The sequence below is a fragment of the Protobothrops mucrosquamatus genome, unplaced genomic scaffold, assembly GCF_001527695.2.
Source record: "Protobothrops mucrosquamatus isolate PMUCROS unplaced genomic scaffold, P.Mucros_1.0 scaffold847, whole genome shotgun sequence".
In the NCBI taxonomy this organism is placed as follows: Eukaryota; Metazoa; Chordata; class Lepidosauria; order Squamata; family Viperidae; genus Protobothrops; species Protobothrops mucrosquamatus.
The window spans coordinates 114,557-124,123 of NW_015387102.1; positions in this window are offsets into that span (position 1 = coordinate 114,557).

Below are 9,567 nucleotides of genomic sequence, written 5' to 3' on the forward strand. Positions count from 1 at the left end.
GGGGGGGTCAAGGGGGACTCTTCTACAGATGGGCTATTTCTGATGACAATTATTGCCTTTGGAGGGAAATGAGTCTTCTCTCTTCTTTTGGTTTAATGTAAATTAGAGTAGTAATATTATACCTATGAGAGTCAAAATGAGAGCTAAAGACATGAATTTAAGCTTTTCCTCATAACAATCATTCTTATATAACCAGTGAAATGTATACATGATCCACTGATTTCATAAGACTAAGCAATTATTTAAACTCCCTGACTGATACGATTGGCAAATGAATGCTAATTAGTGACCATATATTCAAAGTTAATAAATGGAACAAATTGAACTTTTGATGGCTACTTTTGATAATGAGGTTCTGAAGAATTAACATTTTTCTCTAAATTTTAGTGTCATGCTAATTATATAACCTGCATAAATAATGTGTATAAATTCAGTTAAATTGCACATATGTTAGTGATTTATTTTATATAATTTAATTTTCTTTTGGTATAAAGATTGAGATAGATTTATACTATAGTACTTTGGAGTTCTGTTATAAATTTTGGAGATTTTGCTGAACTGCTTCCCTATTTCCTTAAAATTCTTCAGGCACTTTTCCTACGTTTGATACTTTCCAGATTTTTTTTTTACTTCAATTTCCATTGACTTCGTTTGCTTGAGTTTATGAAAGATGAAAGTCAGCATAAATTGGAGGGTCCAGGTGAGAAAGGCTTGGGCGCTGGGCCTAGTTTTGCTTGTGGAAAGCTATCAAATGAATAGATCAAGGGGATTAGATTGAACCACAACTTTTCTAAGTTATGTAATGTTTTGTCATGCCATTTGTCATTTGTGTCTTCTTGAAAGTTATTTATAATAGTGCAAAGGCACTGTTCTTGGTAATTCCTCTGTCCATATTCTGCTTTGCACCTAATTAAAATTATATTTTATAATGAAAATAGAAAATTGTTTTTTCACCCAAGTTTTCCCCTCAAGCTTTAGGCAAGGTTTTCATGAATGACTAACAGAGCAGATGCTGCAAACAAGCTCAGAACTTCTGTGTGCTGCCCTATTAAGACAGTGACTCATTTTGGCATGACGTCAAAGCTATGAAAAGCTAAGAAAAGAAAATTTAAAACCAAATATCATGATCCAAGAACCCCAGCATCTGCTATAGCATGAAGAGAAGTTTGGCCAAAACTAATTTTTGACTCGGAAATTGGTGATGGAAAATTCCTGTCATATCTTGATTGCTCAAAGTCTTCTAAGACATTCTGGTGTAAAGACATGAATGATTGAGAAAACACCCATAACAAGGTAAATTCATGAAATTAATAGCATGCTTTTAGTTTTTTAGCATTAATGTTTGGCTATGTGTTTCTTTAACTTAAGACTGTTTCCAGTTGAGTTTGGATAATGGTGCAGAACAGTAATTACATTTTTGAAGCTTGCTTTACTTTTTCACCTAATAGCTTTTCTATCAATGTTCAGTACATTTTTGTAGTGCACAATATAAGGTTAGAGGAAAAATAAACATTTCCCCCTCAAGATATGTTATGAGTTCTCAGGAATTGATTAGACAAAATACAGCAAGCAAGATCTTTCATATCAATCATTTTGATTTTCTTTTTTGCAGCGGAACAAAATGGAAAGATATTACTTTTTGGTACTGATTCTTTCAGAGAATATTTATTTACTTATTACTTTTATTAATCAAATTTATACGGTCACCCATCTTATGGACATTGACTCTGAGTGGCATACCACAATTCAATAAAACCATAAAATAAATAATAATAACCTTAAACAATTATATACTAATTATTAAAAGAGCATTAAAAATTAGAAAACCAGAACTAAAAAAGAAAAAGGAATGGAGAGATGTTAATAATAAGGAATAAATAATAATAATAATAATAATAATAATAATAATAATAATAATAATAATAATAATAATAATAATAATAATAATAATAATAAGTTAATAATAAAAAGGAATGGAGAGATGTTAATAATAAGTGCATGAGGCAACATCCAGCCAATACATATAAAGACAGCTTCAGTTTCTGCCTCTTTTCTGAATTCTTCCTTCATTGGAATGTTGCAAATTAAGTTACAGCCTAACTGCTTTATAGTTCAGAGTTTATTTATGTCTCTGCTATAGTATTTCAGTGTCCTGTTCTTTCTTCTGTTGCAATATCATCTTAACATGTAATTGCCAGTAAATTTTCCAGTTGATTAAAACTTACTGCAAACCTTTGAAGGCCAACCCTATCTCTGTTTTTGGTAACTTTGCATCATCTTTTCCCTCTGAATGTCCACACCAAGTAGACAGGTCTTGCATTGCATCATTGTCCTTCTCACATAGTCAATCTTCGCTGATTTTGAATCACCCTGGAACTTGCATCTCTTCAGCACTCAAATCTCATTCATTTTTCCCTGCTATACTCTGTCCAAATCCAACAGTACTAACTTCCTGCAGTTGCTTAGCTCTTTCAACTTCTCCACATGAGCGACTCTTGTGTATTTGTGAAAATCTTATTGGTGTTTTCTTTTCCTCCAGTTTTTTTCCCAGCCTCAGGTTATCACCATTTAGACTGTATACCAGGGTGATTACATGGCAGGCTGACAGTGTTTGCTTTCTCCATTATGTCCAAGGGCAACTTTGTACAGATTGGAACATAGGTATCTCTCTTTATCAATACAGATGTATCCATTCTGCACAATACAAACTTTTCTAAAATGCTAGCCTAGCTCAGTGGTTTTCAACCAATAATAAACAGTGAGACTTTATTGGCTATGATGGGACTCATCTTTCCAAGTCTGTGCATGGAAGAGAGATTCAGAAAAGGAGAAAAGAAAGCAGAGCAACCTCTTTCTGGTTGAATGCATTAAGGGCGCTTAGTTAAACATTAAATGTCTAATATTGCAATTGACAGAAGGAACAGGGACACTTTCTTGCTAGAACATCTGGGAAAGCCACCTCACCCTTGCTGCCTCCTTTTGAGGTGTACTAGATGGAAATGCACAATGGAGGGATAGTGAGATTTGAGAATGGCTGGTAATATATACAGACAGGTTCTGCTGATTATGATTTGGGTAGTTAGATATGGGCTATTACTGAAATTTTCTTTTGAGATACACATGTCAATCCATTGCATTACATCAGAATGGAGAAAAGTTTGATTCTCTTTTGTGTGAAATGCCAGTTAATGAAGTGCAACCACAAGATTCTTGCCAGTGATTGAATTATCATACCTGTTGTGATGATGAAACTATGCTTAACACAACAGCAAACATTTTACATACATACATACTTACTTACTTACATACATACATACATACATACATACATACATACATATATATATATAGGCTTTAGTTCCCAGAATTCTGGGAAATTAAAATCACATTAAAGTTGCGTAGGCTGAGAAACATTGATCTAAGATCCAGTATTATGCCCCAGCCCCCCCCAAAACAATTCTAAAAAGTACCATACTGAGTATGCTGGTTTGCCCAATTTTTTGAACAGCTGAAGATTCAGAAAAGGGCAGGTGCAGGTAGTAGGTTTTATATAAGAAATTAAGAAAATCAAAAGTATACATTCCATTTAAACAGAACAGAACTTCAACTACTACAAAAACAGAAGAATAAAACAATAGAAATAAATGTAAAAAGCAATATAAAACAAGAATGGATTCTCATGCATTTATATAGATGTATGAAACATTATATAACCACTTTAATTAATACAAGACAACATGTTATTTTAATCATCCATACATAATATTCATCTCTAAGCAACATTTTTATAAATCACAAGTAACTTTAGGGCTTCAATCTACTGAATATATGGGATCATAAATTTATATTTCCAATGTTGAAGGACTACAGAACTCCATTAAGAGCATATAATTTATTTCCATTGTCCAGAAATTTCCACTTAATAGTTATGTAGTTCAAAAGAATATGGACGTAAAAAAAAATTAAACCTGGTCTCAAAAGAAAAATAAGAGATGGCCTTGGAGAATTAATCAGGTAGCAATAGTTAGCAAAAAAATGAATGCAGCCTAGGAAAAGATAAAGGTGTTAGCAAGAAACGTAAATTGACCCTGCCTTGACTCTCCTTGAAAAGGAAAAGAAGGAAGAAAAGGAAAAATGCTGCAGCATTTTTTCAAGCTATTATACTCTAGCCAATATCAACAGAGTTCCAATATTTTTTGTAGAGTCTTTTTTCTGACATCAAATGGCTGAAGGTAGAGGAACATACTTCCTGAATATATTCTTGTGCCTGCTTTGACATTAGTATCCTAGTTCATTAATCTATAGTTTTCTGCAGTGCTTTTTTTGTAAAAAAAAAAAAAAAAAAAAAAAGGTGCCGGAACTCACACATGTCATACAACCCGCCTTGCCTACCCTACAAGGTTCCATCCAAAAAAGGTGCCGGAACTCTGTTCTGGGCGTTCTATGACAAAAAAAGCCCTTGTCTTCTGTGAAAATTGAACTGGAGAAATCTGGTTTAGGGACTCCTTCCAAACCAGGAAATGAAACAATAAGGATGGTTGCAATACTATTTACAACTTTTAATCAGAACCTAATTGTGAACACTTTGTGCTTTGGTCTTAAGTCCACTTTTTTTAACAACCTTATAATTCCTTGCACTGGGGTGGAGTCGGGGCAACTGAATGGACCTGAGTGTTTACTGACTCGATGCCCTTCCTGACGCCTATGCGGAGTTCACAGCATAAATTTTCTCTTTACATCCATAGAGAGAAAAATATATGCTGCTACCTCAGATTGAACTCATAGCCTCCTCATTGTGAGGTGAGAGCTCCACCTCTAGACCATCACACTACTCTTTGTTCCACTAAGCCTTGGTATAAAAAATTGGCAGAATAGGTTACTCTTCTCCATCCTTGGCTCCTTCAAATACATTTAATGTGATTAATTGTACTCAATCATCACATTAGGAAATATTGATGGTAGACTTATAGCTAATTGTTTCGTGACTATGTAAAGTTAAAATGTCACTGAAAAAAGTGACTTACAACCAGTCATCACACTCACAGCCATTGCCACATTCCCATGGTCACATGATCAAAATTAGCGCATTTCGCAACCAACATGTGAGTCACTTAACAAATACCTTGCTTAGTAATGAAAATTGTGATCTCAGTTGTGGTTGTAAGTCCAGGACCCTGTAATATAGTTGCCAATAGTAAAACATACTAAAGTAAATTAGGCATCTTTGTGATTGTATGAATACCAAAATAAAATAACTAAACTTCTGACTGAAAGCTATGATGACCAATGATATGAAATTATACACATCTAAATAATAAGAAGAAATAATTAAAAAATACTAGACTGTGCAGAAATGGACAGATTGACTTTGAGACTGAAAGAAAAAGAAGAAACAACATTTTCAAACTTGGGAAACGAACTAGGGATTAGGAATTTAATTTGTATTAGAGAATGATAAACTCAGACAACACATTTGTTGAATAAGCACTGTTGAATTGTATTGAAAAATCAATAAAAACTTTACACACACACACACACACACACATGAAAAGAAATTATACACATCTAAATAAATGCTCTATTCAAATTTCATTTTTATTTTTTGCAAAATAATTAACTAGGTTCATTTTTATATAAATAACAAAATAAATAACAATTCCCCTAGGCAGTACTTCACATGAAGGCTTTTACCTTTCTTTTTCACCAAGATACAATGAAACTTTATTCTGCAACCTGTACATTGTAGATAGTGAGTGAACTGTAAGGATAGACATTTGTTGCTGCAAGTGTTTTGCTGGAAACAAAATTTGCTACTACATCTTCTCTTTTCACAGGAACTGCCCAAATAATTGCTGATGGATAAGAAAAGGCAACACATAAAAGTGTTTTTGAAAATCAAAGACATAGCTCCTTCTACTGCTCTCCACCCAGAGTTAAAATGGTAAACAGATAAATTTGGGGCAAAAAAATCTGTTTAAAATTGCATGAAGTGAAAGACACACCAGTAGATTTGCTAGCTTCTCCTTCAGGCTGTTTCTAGGATTTTTTTTATATATATATAAAGCTTACATGGAAAAAAAACCTTAGTCAAAAATCAATGTCAGAAACTTAGTTGATCACGAATGATGAATGTTATTTATAGTTTGGAAAATGTAGGCAAAGGTTCGGAGAAATTGTGCACTACCAGAAACCCAAGATTCCTACTTGAATTGGCTGCCTCATTTTGCCTTCCCTTTTCAGGCTTTGTTTTTTTTAATGATGAAGTCTAATTATGAAATGAGAAGTTCAACTGGACCAGAGGTTGGGGAAGTCAATGCTAAAGATTCAACACAGGAATCAAAACATGAGGTCAAAGATAGTGGAGAAGACAGAACTGACAGCAATGTGGCCTGGGCATCTTGTAGCTCAAACTGAAAGATTGGCAGAAAAGATTTTATAAAGGCAGATGTGTTTCTTTCACTGGATTTGCACACACAGTTTATTTAATCATTCTTTACGGAATACATCACAGTGGCTGGTACATTCAGTACCCTAAACGAAAATCAGATCAATCCCATTAGGGCAGTGGTGGTGACCCTATAGCACGCGTGCCAGAGGCGGCACTCGGAGCCCTCTCTGTGGGCATGCATGCCATCGCCCCAGCCCTGCCTCCCCCCATGGCCCCTTCCTTACCAGCAGCCCCCCTGGAGGAGAGTCACCCCGGAGCGCGGTCTGCATGGAGCAGCGCAGCCAAGGACATAGCCAGGCAGCAGGGACAAGACTCTGTCCTCGTGCCTCATAGCATGCAGATGCTGCTGCGTGGGGCGTGGCTGCCATGGCGCTGTAGGGCTGCCTGGGTGATCTGCTGTGGTGGGCCATGGAGGCGGTGCGTGGTCCTGTGGGTGGGCGGGGGAGGGGGTGGGCAGGGGCAGAGCAGGCAGGATGGGAGGCAGAGTGGGGGAAGGGGGCGGGTTTTGGGCACTCAGTCTCTAAAAGGTTCACCATCACTGCATTAGGGATTAATGTGGAATGTGAATCCAATGAGAGCAATGATATCAGCTGACTGCCTTCGGGCTGAGGATCAGAATCTGGACAGCAGTGTATTTTAAAGAGCAGTTTCAGCTCATACAGCTAGACTGGTAGATAGTTGAAAAATTTAGGAAGGTTTGAAATCTTTAGACACATGCAAAAATAATTGCTAATATTATGTATATGGGGATCTGCTTGCTGAATAAAGGTCAAGAAAAATGCCTTTTCAATACTCTCTGCTTAAAGTTCTGTTTAAATAGAAACTACTAACTTTTGTTACGGATACTGTTGTTTTTAAAATGAGCCATTTAGTATTGATGACTATAAGAAGCTATCTCATAATTGATGACAAGAGTCATACTCCATAATTTTGGAGAGCACAAGGGTCATACTGGGTAGCATGAAGATGCAAAATGGAAAGGGGCAATTCCCTCCCAATGCGTTTTGCAGAAATTTTGATGCAATATTTCTTCACTCTTTCAAACAATATTATGCTATTTAAAAGCTTATGCTACACTGTATTTCCCACCTCAAAACATCAGGAAATAATAGATTTTTGACAGTTGGGGTCAGAAGGCAGTTAAAAAACTGATAACAGGGTAAATGTACGTCACCTTGTTCCCTATTGGTTTAAGGTGTGACCCAGGCTTCTCTGAAAGGCATTTTCAATCCCTCCAAAGTCACTTATTTATCTTCCATTGATGGATCTGGCATCCTATTTTCTCTTCTAAAACCTTTTTCCTTTTTCTGATGGTTGCCAATCTGTCCTGTTCACAAAGAAGATTGTCACGAAAGGGGCAGATTATCCTTGCAGAACTCTGAACCAATTACTTACAAAGGGCTTTGTAAATTAAATTTAGGACTGTATAAAGCCACTTGTCAATTCTTTACCTAGCAAATCAAATAATACACATTGTGTTTCATAGTATTTTTTTTATCATCTTGAAAATCCTGTGAGATGCATCATGACTCAATGGAAATTTGAGCTTGAGTGTCTTTAGGACTAATCTGAAACTATATATATAAATATTAAGAAAGAAAAAGGAAAAATCATATTGAGCTAATGAAATTGAGTGACATTGACCCCCCCAAAAAGCACTTCATAAAATGCAGAGATAAAATTCTGACATTTGTTACAACAAGATATCAGGTTACCTAGCTATAAAAGGAGGATTATCCAAATTCATGGGGCAAGCTATCAGTGACAATCGTTCAACTGGCCATCTTTTACCTGTAGTGTTAAGAAATAGATTTTTTTTCTTGAAGAATAACTGCTGAGAAATCCAACCCAACCCAACCCTGAGAAAATGAAGTTATAGCCATATTCTGCTTGTGAGTTTTTCATAGTCATCTTATGAAAACAGAATGCTGGACAAGATATATCTTGAAATTAATGCAGCAGAAGTTTAAATCAAACATATATATGATCGAGTACTGTATATATTTGATACTGGTGTCAATAAGACATAAATGTGTATATGTGAACCCAATAGAAAAATGTACATGATATGATTAATTTTTTATCTATGCGTATTTTTTCAAGAGACAAAATGTCATTAACGCTGGAACCACATCCTACCTCTAACTTATTCTTAGAGCCATAAGGAAGGTTGCAGAAATAAAGGACTTGGGAGGGCAATAATGAGAAGAGAGAAGAAAATCAGTGAAGGCCAATAGTCATGATAGATGACTTCCTATTTCCTCTTCTGATGAGTTCTGTATATGTTCAGTCAGCAGTTCAAACTATCCCTTTTTTCATTATTCTGTTTCCTTTTTTAGAAAAATAAGTACCAATGTTCATTCTTATAAAAGTTTGTGTGTTGCAGGGGAGGGTATTTTATGTCACACACACACACAAACACACACTACATACATAAGGACACCTTTTAAAAGGCATTTTGCCTGAGAGCACACATTTCTAAATGGACTGAATCCTAAAACAGAGAGTTTTATGTGCAACTTGAGGCATTTTTCTTAGCTAACAGCATCAGTGTGAAAAATATGTGGAATCACTGTGTTCTCATCCAGGAAGTAGTTGAATAGATGCAGACCAAATCTGTTTGCTTTGAAATGCTGACTAAATCAAATATTGCTAGCAGGTGAAGTTATTTTCCAGAAATTCTGCAGCCATGCCCTACTGTCTTCTGACTCTGTTATTATTCTTTTTTGTTATTGATTTCTCTTCATCTGTCCTCTCCCAAAAACCAATTGAAGGACAAAACATAAATGCACAATATTCTGGTTCTCTCTGTCTCTCAGAATGAACTGGGAGCGAAAAACAGACAAACAAATGGATGCTGCTAATGGCATTGGTAGGGATCCATTGTTTAAATTACTTTATCCAGGTCTTCCTACAAACTTCTACAAACTACAAAAAGCATCACTGTGTCAAACACTCTGGAACCCCTCTGCATAGACAAGATTTGACAACCTTTATGGCTTGGAGACTGTAGCAGGTGTACTCAGTGATGTTGTGACACCATTGTAATGGCTATGATCTGAACCATTATAGTATAGATCTTTCAATTGGAATTTCATTGACAAGCCTTGAATACATCA